This window comes from Takifugu rubripes, unplaced genomic scaffold (genome assembly GCF_901000725.2).
Source record: "Takifugu rubripes unplaced genomic scaffold, fTakRub1.2, whole genome shotgun sequence".
Taxonomy (NCBI): domain Eukaryota; kingdom Metazoa; phylum Chordata; class Actinopteri; order Tetraodontiformes; family Tetraodontidae; genus Takifugu; species Takifugu rubripes.
Window position 1 is genome coordinate 1 of NW_021821609.1, and position 13,284 is coordinate 13,284.

Below are 13,284 nucleotides of genomic sequence, written 5' to 3' on the forward strand. Positions count from 1 at the left end.
GCTCTCCACCTGCCCGAACGCCACTTACTGAAGACGAATGGCTACTGGGCGGCCATTACTTACATTGCGAAATGGCCTTAAAAGGTTTTGCATCGTCCTTTTCAACATAAATGTGACTAAATGCCATGAAGCCAGGGTCATTTAAAAACAGATCTTCTCATGCTCTTATGATCCTGAAGTCATTTAAAAAACCCGTTTCCCACCTGTCATCGCGGTAACCTAAAAAGAAACACACTGAAAGATCACAAACCACCAGAAAAATATGTGATTATATAAATATGATTTGCAAGATGTTCTAAACGTTCTGAAACACATGTGGTTCGATGCGTCCTTAATTCTGTTGAGTGATAAACAGTAAATGGTAAATGGATTTTTTGGTCAGCACATTCGCCCATTCACACTCTCTTGTAAAAACTCTTGTAATAATTGTTCAAATCTATAAACCATTTGTTAATAAAGCAGTATTTTTGAAATCGTTAAAACTCTTTAATTACTTTAATACCTTTAATACCAATTTACTGGCTAAATGGCTATTAACTTCAGACAGAACAAATCCCCCCATTCTTATAAATGTTTGCTTCCAATACTTGATCCTTGTTTTCTATATAAGCATAGTCAACATTAGGGAGTGTTCGCCTGCTGAGTCTGTTAGCAAACATACGGATTCTGGTAGGTGCATCAGAGCAACTGGATTGTTTGAGTTTCTTGAAGACGTTTCATGTTTCACCCAAGAGGCTTCATCAGTTCGGAGGCAATATGTCTGTGAAGGTTCTCAGTCACCCAGGTCATGGTAATCCTGGTAATTCACGGTATGATTCAACAACCAGAATGATCATGACCCAGATGAACCTTCAAAGACATAAGGGTGGCTGTGACTTCTCACTGGACAACTTTTACAACAGTCAAAATAATTGCATGCTATCAGTTGTGGTTGCACACTGCTGCTGATGAAAAAAAAAAAAACTGGTTGAAAGGATTATTCAGATCCTTATGGCTTCCTGGCTGCTGCAGGTGCATCTTTAAAGACAGTAAATGACTGGCTGTTGGTTAATGAGACTTTGAGTTAAAGTGCTGCTGCAGCAATGATATGGATAATTCTCAATTGACAGTATCGGTTCAGGCAATTTTGAAGTATATTGCAAAATAGCTTCAAAAATCAATAAATTTCAACTTTTAAAATGCCATGTGATAGAAAATCTTTCTGCCCTGCAAAGAGAAAATGATCTTAGAATAAAACTTGTAACAATGTGGTAATTCATTATTCTCTTTGACAAACTGCACTACAACTGCTGTCCACATAAAAAGCATGGGCTCATTAATGGATGAGTTGGCTTCAAAATACAGTTACATTTGTGGAGCTGCGTCGCTCCTCTAGTGGGATGTGTGTTCATCCAACCACCATCCCAGTGACACTGTGGTGGAGCTATTTAATTGTTAGTTGTGTCAAAGTCCTATTGTCCATGTAATAGTGGGAATGATCATTCTGGCCTATATGTGCTCAGAGCTGCAATGTTTGATGGGCCACCAGGGGCTTTCAGTTCATTTAATTATCCACCCACTGTTGCATATGGAAAGAATTTTATTAGAATGGTTCTGCTCTGAGCTTGTTAAGCCTGTGAGTCAGCCATCTATTGTGAGCATAAAGGTAGAACTGAATACGTAAGCTTTAGCATGTGGAATAACAACTACAATAGTGGGTAGGAAGAAGGCTTAAAATTCTGAGTACCGTAAATGGGCATTTAAACGCACAACTATAGAGGAACTGTGAAGCAACAAAAGAAAGACTTCACAGAATGATAATAGAAATCCAATAACTATTCAGTAGAATGATGCAGCGCTTATCACGAGCACCTGTCGGCAAGAAGGTTGAGGGTGGGATCCCCAGTTTCTGTGTGGGGCCTTTCTGTGTGGAGATTGTCAATAGAAAATGAATGTAATGATGGCTGTAAATAACTATTCATAACTGACTGAGCATAAATGAACAATAAATGTCTAAAATGAAGCACTTGGAAAATGGTGATGGTTGTCTCTCAGTAAAAGCTTCTATATGCTGCACTTCCCCTCCGAGTGGCTTCTAAATCATTTGCGTTGTATGTTTCCACAAAAACCCGCAGGTACACTCCAAATGCTGCAGGGTGTGATGTCATTTTTCTGTCCTTACCCAGCTGCAGACAGAAAACCCACTGAGACACGGTGGAGTCTGCAAGGGTCCATTTGAAAGCAGCAAAATCAGCCAGCAATTAATCCACATGTGTATGTTTAAATTTAAACTCTCAATCAATCAATCAATCAATCAATCAATCAATCAATCAATCAATCAATCAATCAATCAATCAGTCAGTCAATCCATCCATCTGTCCGTCCGTCTGTCCCCCTGCTAACAGGCTAGCTAGCTATTGGAACAAAAACATGATCACCATCACAGTTTTCTCTCACTTTATTGGTTCATGTCCTCTCCTCTCCTCTCCTCTCCTCTCCTCTCCTCTCCTCTCCTCTCCTCTCCTCTCTCCTCTCCTCTCCTCTCCTCTCCTCTCCCCTCATCAGAAAAGCTTTTCTTTGATAACTTGTAATAGTATGAAACAGTATGTTTTACAAAGTAAATAAATCTTATCTTAATTTAAAACATGGCCTAATATGTGTGAGCTCACCAAACCGCTCTCAGTAATGAGGTAATGAGCAGATGTCCAGATTATTGGGAATATGATTACTGCAAGTTGCTCTTTGGGCTGCTCTAATGTCACTTTGAGCCGAGCCACGCTGACAGGCTGTTGTTGTCTTCATTATGAGATGGTGGAGACGGTAACAGAGGTATTGATCGGCTCTAATTCACCATATGGCTGTTTTTCGAGCCTGGAATTCAGCAAAGATGCAGCTCGGGCCTACACACGTGCATGCACACGGGGCACACACTAACGCACACTCATGCAGATCCAACAAACACAAGCCTCAGCGCAGCTGTGCATCTGCCAGAGTGCCAGATCTCACCATTGCCCCACCGTAATTAGAGTGTCTCCAGACATTATCAGCATTATGTTGACATTCTTGCAGGCTGTGTTTCTTCCTAAATCCTGCAATTTGTATGAATTTGAATATATGAATGCATGTTTTCGTGCACAGTGCTCCGCCGCTGGGTGTCGCGTATCAGAGAGAAAGCCAATTACACGTTCTCTTCTTTCCTGCCTTTAATCAGATGTCCTTTCATGCCTCTGCATTGTCCTCCACTGATTAATCCAGTCACACATTTGAAATGCTGTAAACTTTCTTTATGCTTTTTTTGTTATGACTCACATCTGAAAGTGAAGGTGAGCTGGGTGGGAGGAATGCGGGTGTTTGATCATCGCTGCAGGGTTCAAAGTGTTCCTGTTAAAATATTTACATCCAGAGCGCAGCATGAGCAACGTGACTATTTTCTTAATGACATGAACGTATACATCATACACTTTCTCCACTTGATAATCACAGACAGGACTAAGTAGGTCTTTCTTCTTCTTAAGGATAGTATTTAGCAGTATTGCTTCATGGCAGGTCATGGGTTTCATCTCCACCATAAGCAAGCCTGTCTGTGTTTAGTTGGTATTCTCTCTCTCTCTCTTTCTGGGTTTGCTCCAGGTGCTTCCATTTCCCCCCCATTAAAAGCTTACTGGTTAGGCTGATCCACAGCCACAACCAGCTTATCAAGGGACAAACATGGATCCTCCTCAGTAGTTTTGCTGTTCCAGAGAGCAGCTCCAGAGCTGTGATTCTGCCTGACTAAGACAGGACAAATGTCCAACTTACACCCACTTTCTTCTTTGCCTTTAAGTTTGGAACACAGAATCACTTCAACAGGTCAGGAGGCCAAACATTTCTCACGGCAGCCTCGATGATTGGCCACTCTGTGGCTTGATAGGAAGCTTAAGCATCACAGTCAATTTGGGAATGAGACATTTTTTTGCTGTTTGAGTGTCCGTTTTCAGCATCTCCCTGTTCTTGTCTCAGCAATTCCACCACCCGTTTCACATTTCCCACTCCTTAGTCACATGATTTGTGCAAAACTGTATTACAATTTACATCTTCCTATGGCCAAAATAAATAAATTAAATAAGTCCAATAAATGCAACTGGCTGCTTCCCTTGACACCGCTTTGGTCCCTGAGCTGTTATTTGAGTGCACTGAGTGCATGACATGGGCGATTCCACCTGACTGCTTCCTTATTTTTATATTTCATCCTGCGATCCTCAGAATTCCCCAACATCGCCTCGGTGTCATTGTTTTTGCATTTTATTATCAGAACATGAGTCTCAGAAGACAAATGGGGGCGTCGTAAAATGCCTTCATCACATCTGTTTAGGTTCAGCATAAATTCAGACCGTACTTAAGTTTTCCGTTCTGTCAGTTTCCTGAACAGACATGCCTGACATAAACGTGAGGAGAGGGACACAAACACAATGTCATGCTTCCACCAGCTGAATCTTCAGCATTGTGGTCCATTAGTCAGGTTTCAGTCCTGCTTTGAGTTGTACTCACTCAACAGATGACACCACCAACTGCCAATTTAAACTACAAGAATCTATCTGCACCAACTGGAAATTAAAATGCATTATCCAGGGTATTACTCCAGTCTGGGCTTGCATTTATCCACTGAAAATAATTATCTAATTTATTTCTTAGATAAACAGAGAATCCCCAGCATCCCAATCCACTTAAAGGATCTCCTGCTTTACATATCTGCTGTGAGCGTGCACATGTTTCCCAGAAGATTCCACTGTGCAAAACAAAGCCTCGGTGCTACAAGAAGAGGTCTCGGTGGTAAATCAATGTGTCGCGGGTTCCCGTGTCTCTCCGGTGTTATGCGGAGAGCTCACGCTCTCAAACCCATGACCTGTAAGACATTGTTTGATGACTTCTAATCTAGTTTTTGGAGAAATGTTAAACCATCTTTGTCCAAACAATCAGAAGGTTTACAGTGAGAGAACCATCAACTTTCTGAGCGCTGTAGTCTTCTGTCATTATATTGTCTCCAAGTCCAGTTTTAATGAGGCTATTGATAAAAATCACTTACAATTTAACATATTATTATTGTTGTTGTTATTAGTGGTATTATTGTTACAATTATTGTTGTTATAAGTAGTAGTAGTAGTATTCACATTAGTATTATTGTCAAATAATAATATTAGTATTGTTATCCAAATGCAGTTGGGTTATCAGTCAGGTAGAAGATTCTTGGTCTTGTTCTTGAAACTGCACTTTTCTATACATAGATCTCATTGGTTGTTCTCTATTAAACAGGCGCAAACTAATAAGTGCATTTTGTTTGATTAAATGTTTACATTAAACTGATTCATTTTAAGCACAGTTAGCAAAGTACATGCTTGTCTGATGAAAGAAATGATGGTGTTAGACCTCTGTAGGGTTAATTTATAGAAGAAATTCTGTTAGAAACACAGAGTGAAGCGGATCAATGCACCAAATCAAATCAGGTACCGTATTTTCACGACCATAAGGCGCACTGTAATAAAAGGCGCAGTCTCAGTTATGGGTGCTATTTCTGTATTTAAAACATACATAAGGCGCACCGTATTATTAGGCGCATGCTGAAACATACAGTAAAAAATAACAACGGAAGTAAAACAGTGAGTTTCGACACATTTATTGAACAAAATATTGCCACAAAACCATCAAAGTTTTCATCTTCTGTATCTGAATTAAACAGCTGCACTATTTCAATGTCCAACATCCCCAATTCCTTTTCTTAATCATCTGAATCGGACTCACCGACCGGTTCCGGTTCAGCGTTGATTTTGTGAAAGCTCTTACAATACATGAAGACGGTATCATAGCCCATGCGTCTACAATCCACCCGCATATGGTGGCATAACTTGCCCGCCGCTGCCTCATAGTCTTTGTGAAGGAGTGTTCGCCTTCCGTCATCCAGCGCTCTGTCCGCTTCTGTGGCAGCCGAGAACCGCGGTGAACGACAACTTCTCGTGCCCCGTTGTGCGTATCGCCACCGTGCTGGTCCCCTTTTTCTCCACTTTGTGGGTCAAAGGGATGTCAAAAGTCAGAGGGATCTCATCCATGTTGGTGATGTGGCTGGGCGCGGTTATCTTGTCACAGCAGCAGGTGCGGAAGATGGTCGCCCTCTCCTGGTAATCCGCTGGCAGCCGCTGCGCAACAGTTGTCCTCGCGCATATGGAGAGATGCCGCCTCTCATAAAGCAAAAACACTAAGATTGCTCGATTGCCATTTTCAGCCGCATATTCGATGGCCTGCAGTTTAAAGTAAGCCTCATTCATACGCGTCTCACTTGACCGGCGCTATTTTAGGGGATCCTTACACGTAGGTGTGCCGCTAATCGATTGGCGGAGCGTTTACCGTAGTGCACCCACCAAAGGCGCACAGCAGATTTCAGAACTCAGTCCACACACAAGGTGCACCATATTATAAGGCGCACCGTCAATTTTTGAGAAAATCTCAGTGTTTTAGGTGCGCCTTATAGTCGTGAAAATACGGTAACTTCAGAGCAGAGGTGAGATGGAGACATGACAGGGGGCCTCGGCGGCCCACTGGTGTGGGGGTTCTCACGCTTAATCGGCAGGTGAACGTTCCTCTTAGCTAACAAGAGGATTACCTGGAAGCCATCTGAGTTCCTGGCAATTCCAAAACACCCACGACACCAAAACAGACAGGTCGGATTTGTGCGATAATGAGCACAGACTGGGTTTCTTGGTTCCCCTCTTTTAATACACCTCCCTGTTTAGACTCTATTAGGATGAAGATGGAAGCACATTAGTTAAAAACTTTTACAGCAGCTGAACTTCTGTGACAGATGTATCTGCACCGCCTTAGCTTGATTATTATTTTAGTGTTTTGTCTTTGTCGACACTAGAAGAAAGGCACTAACTGCCAAACTGCCAGAAATTGCTTCATTCTCTTTTTACAGTTTGTAACTTCTACTTTTTCACAGCCTGGATTTAGCTATACCACCATCTGCTAATGAAACTGGCTTCATTTATCCTCTACACAAAAGAAATTGAAAAACCAAGACTGGTGGTGCATGAATTAGAATGGATATTTGGAGCATGTAATTTGATCTGAAATTACAGTCAACCACCAACAGATGAGGCCTGTCTGATTTCCTCAATGTTGCTGGTTTCATTATGATTATGAAAATACAGATTTTGGAGCAGCTTTGCAGTAGCCCTGCATCCTTGGTGCCATCTTGTTAACCCGTGACTCGAATACTTTAGACAGGTAAATGCTGTTCACCTGCTCCTCTTGGAAATGACACTAAGCGGCTGTGTTCTTGTTCTCCAGGCCAGTGGGAGGTGACTGTCGGAAGAAATGCCGGTCCTCGGTGCCCTAGTACATCACCACCGGGACCATGGCGACTCAATGGCCAGTGAGAAGAGAGAGGTGCTTCCACGGCTCCTCCTGTCTTGGTAGATGGTCAGTTTCCTCCTTGATGGTTCTATGGATGCCCTGGGTGTTGCTGTGTCTGGCGTGGCCCGCCCCAGCAGAACAGGTGGGCGGTGATGGGAAACCTCTCCACGGCTCCATTTCTTCTTTGTCGTCCTCATCTTCCCCCTCTTCCTCCACTTCCTTGCTGACGGCAAGTTCTTCGCTCTTCAACGCGAGGCAGAGCAGACAGCAGCTGGACTGGCTGCTGTCAGAGAAGGGACCTTTCCACAGATGTCCTGAGTACACCGAGTTCAGGGAGAGATTCCAGCATGGGTTCTCAACCCGATACAAGATCTACAGGTCAGTGTGTGTGAGTGTGAATACCATGTTTTAAAACATGCTTACTTCTCCTCATATGTGATGCACAGAAGTACAGAGAGAAATTTTGATATTGTATCAAAATTTGACCTCTAAAATGACTCAAAAGCATCATCAAGTTACCATTTGCCCTGAAAGTTTGTGAAGGTAAAATGAAGGAACACAGTATGTGTGAATTATTTGTTGGTTAGCTCCGAACTGTCAGATTCTGTGTTTACATGGTTTATCCTCACGCTCTTGTTGGATTCTGTTCCAAAAGCTTCCTGATCTGTGGACTCAGCTGGGAGGCAGACGGCGTTCAACAGGCCGTGCCTTCAGTTCCTCTCAAATCATTCTATGTATATATAAAAGCAAACCGCATCATGATGTTAGAAGTCAAATGTCCATTAAAGCCAATTAACTTGAATTATTGAACAAATTTCACTGAAGGCTTAGTAAAGTGCATGAACGTATGACCATGTGCTATACAAATGGATGTCAGTGGTAAAGAACGAGATAAGTGCAAATGTGTGAAGAACATGTGGAGACTCGTGCGCATTTTAATAATGTAGAAACGACACCAGAACAAAGCTGCAGTAGGGTGTGTGTAGTAAAGAGCTTTCGCACTTCAGCAAATAAAGCTAAAACGTGCTGGAGGATAGATCTAGTCGCAGCAGCAACATTGTTGGATGTGTCAGGTTTGATCAGCGTATTGTCAGACAATGATGTTTCCATCTTTTTGTTCGCGCTTTTCTGTTCAGATCTGATGGCAGAAAAGCAGTAAAAACTTGGTATGCTCACCCCCCCTCTGATTTTTATTTATAGGAACAAGTTTGGGGTTTTTCCGCTGTGAGATAAAAATCTTAAAAAAAAAAATCTGTAAAATCGATAAACTAATCTTTATAAGAAACCTCACAGATTAATGGAGCGATTCTGATTCTGATTCTGATTTCCCCATGGGAACGTCTTGCTGGTGTTCTCTCACAGTCCATTGACTAGAGTAGGGAGATAAGAACCCAATCCTTCAGGGTTGCAATCCACTCGGGATTTCTGACCTACCGGTTCCATCTGGCCTCAATTAAAAATGTTTTCTAACCCTTGGAGTCTGCATCCTGGGCTAGAGACACCTGAAACTAACCCATTATTGTTAGGTTTAGATCCAGTGTCCCCCATGACTTTCATTAGAATTACAATCAAGGGACATTCATCATCACAGGAGTTTGAATGACAGTTCAGTCTCTGGCTCTCAGCAGGTAGAAGTGGTGGGTTTGCTTTAGCCAACAAGTAGACCGACGCAGCTACAACATCACAGCTAAAAAGTGAATTGGGGGGTTATGGAGCAAAAGCACAATCAAAAAACGCTGAGAAACTCAGAAGAAGTCCAACTACGTGGTTATGGTACCCACAGATGATCAATTGCTTTTAAATTTAAAATCAAACAATCAATCAATCAATAAACCATCCATTTTCTGCAATGCATAGGTAATATCTCTGTCACAAAATAGTGGTTAGCTAAACTAATCTAAACTTCTTTGTGTTAATGTTCATTAAGTGTGCTCTGATTTGAAGGATTCAGATCTATAGAGCGCCGGATTGTTCACAGAGTGCAGGAATCAAAGGGAGCGTTAAATGTTGGGAATAAAATCATTTCTGTGTGTTCTGATCAGATGAAAGCCAAGATGGTTCTCTGCCACAGGAGCTGACTGACAGCTCTGTCTCCAGATGTTGCGTGGTTTCTTTTGCGTCTGGCTTATGAACTCGGCAGATTGAAGAGAACGGAGCTCAGAGATGAAAGAGCAATTCATGAGCAACTTTCATTAAAAGAAAACACAGTAGATTTTTATTACAGCCAAAGAAAGGCGGCTGTTCGTGCTTATCTCAAGTGACTTCTTTTAAAGCTCCAGACTCATCAAAAAGACAAAAATCCCTTTAGTTTTATATGAAATATACAGTCATATGTCGCCTCAGAAGATGTTTATCATTTAAGGTGGAGTCAGCTCAGTGGAGTTTCTTCTAGAGGCCATTAATCATGTTTATCTCTTTACGAGCCATGATCAGAAGTCAAAGACATTGTTTTAAAGTTAGAGCTTCCTTCAGGGAACATTGCCTGCCAAGCCCTAAGTTATCAATCATTTTCTGCAATGTGGGAAAGTTTCACTGTGTGTAAAGCCCTTCACCTGTGGAACGTACATTTCTGCTAAAGATCAGACCACTGACATCAAGTGTAGTACAAAATCTGATGGCTCATTCGAACAGAGAAAATGAATGGAAGAAAATGTGTCAAAATGGAAAAACACGACAGGTTTTTCTCGGTGCTACCAATTCATTTAACCATTGCAAATACCATACCAGACCATACAAATAAATATGAGCCTAAGCCAACCCCTGCACTTCCCACTTTTGCCGGTGAGGCAGCGTTTCCCCCTCCTTGCTGCAGCAGGACACCTTCTGGTTTCTAATGGTGCTTCCTCCTCCTCCTCTTGTCTTTAGCTTGAATCAAATTGGAGCGACAGCATCATTTACAAATGATGTGGACGTTTGAAGTCCTGTGGCAGGTCAGGTTCGTCATGTGGACCATGACTCAGCGTTTCACTCAGCCTTTCAAGCAAAAAGCCACGATCCTTCGCAAGCTTTTTTTCTCTTTTTATTCTTCAGTTTAGCCAAATACTTCATCCAGTTATTCTTAAACTGAAATATATTCTGAGGAGGAACATCTGACAGTTTGACTGTTTGCCTGATGATTCATCACATTAAGTTAATTACACCTGTTTTTCTTCCAGGATTTATGGCAAACATGACTGATTTTTCAACGAAAAGATGCAGACGGAAATTGCAATTATTTCAGATTCTTAACAGGGAACATACAGCTTTTCTCAGTTATTTAATTTTCTCATCACTATTTCAAACCAATTTTCACAAAAGTAGCCATAAACATTTCATGTGACTCTAACATCATCCTGGACTTTTAATTACCTTCAAAATGTCACCTTCAAACTGTCCACGAAGGTGAAGCTTCAACATTGGTGACCCTGGGGATGAAGCTTTTCTTCTGCTCCTGCTCCATAGGTTGAAGTGTGAAAAGTGATCAGAAGACTGAATTGTACCTGTACTGGATTCCCGGTAGTGACTTTATAAATGAGGTTACACCACTCTAAGGTCTCAAACTGTTACTGATGGCATTAGAAAAGCTGTAAAACTGACGGGGTGATTTTCTTTTTACATCTCTGTCACGTGTTTTGGTCCCTCTTCTCCCTCTACCTCTGGCGTTGTGGTCTGAAAGACATTTTAATCTCTCGCGTGATGCAGACGTGCGATGCATCTAGCAACCGTTTGGCTTCAGTGAGCTCTATGTGCTCACATTAAGCTTCACCTTCTTCAGGGTCCAGTTTTACAAACATTAATGGCTTCTTTTTGTTTCTGTCCTGTCTCTCCTCTAAGTCAAACCTGCAGGCTAAAACTCAGGCACTGGTTTTTGTTTGGTAAAATGGCAAAAATATTAACATTTCAGTGGTTACAGGCAAGTTTGATATTGGATATGAAACATTTAGTGATATTAGACTCATTTCAGTGCACTGCTTGTGCCAGTACCGGTAATAATACTTTCAATGAGAAAGAAGCCTGCAGGAAGAATCAAAGATGATAAACTCACTGTTGCAGAAGAACACGACGACCCTGCGACACGCAAAGCACGTCTTTTCTGATTCTAGTTGTCCTCCTTTGACCCCTCTGATGCTACTGCCTGATTAACATTTAAGAAAATATGTGCTGGCAGACTTCTCTGTGCATTAACTTTCCAGAGTGAGAGCAGAATTGGCTGCTCTCATTAGCTAATATTAGAGGCTAATAGAGAAGAGAAAGCAACATTTTTAGAAGAGAATGTAACATGCGCCGGTCACAAGAGCAACACTCCTCTCACAGGCTCTCTATCTCCCTCTCTTGCACTTAGTGATGTAGTTAATCATCTTCTCTAGAGATTTTTATTGCTTTGCCCTGGTTGCAAATTCTGCTTCTGAACCTAATGGTCAAAAATGAAAAATGCGGGGAAAAAAAGGGAAGAATCTTCTCATTGAAACACTCTTGCTGAGCGCCAGTAAATTCACCCGACTCCTAAAATAAAAAGTCGGTAAGTGAGTAAATATAAATGAGATACTGGAGGACAAATACACCCCAGCCGTGATCAGATGTGCCAAGCTAAAGCAACGGGATCAATAATGATACCAGTTTGCGTAGTAGCAATGCTGCTGTGATTTCTGGCTGTTTGTATTATTGTTTATTCTATAAGTTCCAATGTAGGTTATTTAGATCTTTTTTTAAATCAAACTAAATCATATGTTCGGGAACAAAGAGTGTGTCGCAGGTCTTCAAGGATTTGGCGACAAATGCACAACACGTTTGAGCTGGGCTTCTACCGAGCGAATATTCATGACAAAGCAGGGACATTCCTCATCCTAGGAGTGCCCGGTTTGATGGACAGCTCAGGCTCTGGTGTTTGCTTTATTTTAAGAGTTAAAAACTGAAAAGCTTCTGGAACACCAAACACAATCAAAAACTTACAAGGATAAGCAAAAAGATGAGTCCAACTGCGGTTTAAAGTAAACAAAAACCGCACTGGTTGATTGATTTTTACTTTCTTTTGTTTACGTTTGTTTACGTCACTGGGCCATCCATGACATGTTGGGTGCATCCCGGCTGTGATGGTGAGGAGACGGATGGTGGGCAACCAGCTGAGTGTCAGTATTCCATGACATGATATATAAGAGACCAAATTACCATGCTCTGCACTTGGGCTCCTGCCATCCAGGCTTTGTTGGCCAATTATTTTAAAGTGGTCTTGGACTTTGAAAAGAGCTTTCTAAATGATAATATGCCAGAAATGACAAAAGGGCAGGGGAAAAAGAGGGGTTTTGGTTGTCTTGACAAAGACTGCTGGCTGATGTGACGCAGGACAGGATCAGCTGGGGATCCCAACATCTATTTCCTCTGTGGTCGTCAACATCAAAGATGAGTAAGGTGATGGAAAACCATCAGAGGGCTACATTGGATGGGTCTTGTGGGCCGTTGCTGATTGCTGCCTCCATCGCTCCTGGTGATTCAGCCGTTGTACCACCGCAGCTGTTCAACAACGTTCACTCCCACTGCCTCACTGTTCGCGTCTCAGCTACAACTTTATTTGTCTATTTGCTGCAGTGGTTCTGAGCCGAAACACTCCCCGATCGTATCATGATCCTCGCCTCAAACAAATTATATCAGTCGGCTGAAATTAACTGAATTTAAACCAAAACTGAATTGAGAACTGAACTGAATTTGGAACACAGAGGCTTCACTCTGGGCTTCTTCGCTGGCCATTCGCCTAGACAGCCGGACATATCCACCACATACTGTACATGCTTACAGAGCTGTGGCACCACACGCCTTATTGGACTGCATGTGTTCCAGATGGAGCTGAACCAGAGCAAATGCTCACAGAAGAACACTCTGCATCAAGTAGCAAGACATATGAGATACTGCCAAGATGTGAAACATGACAAAGCTATGCATACATTTACA

General features: G+C 42.0%; 1 pseudogene; it reads left to right on the forward strand.

Moving 5' to 3' along the window:
• Positions 1 to 7,301: 7,301 nt before the first annotated feature.
• LOC115248199 (BMP/retinoic acid-inducible neural-specific protein 3-like) overlaps positions 7,302 to 13,284 on the forward strand; it is a 42,575-nt pseudogene continuing 36,592 nt past the window's right edge.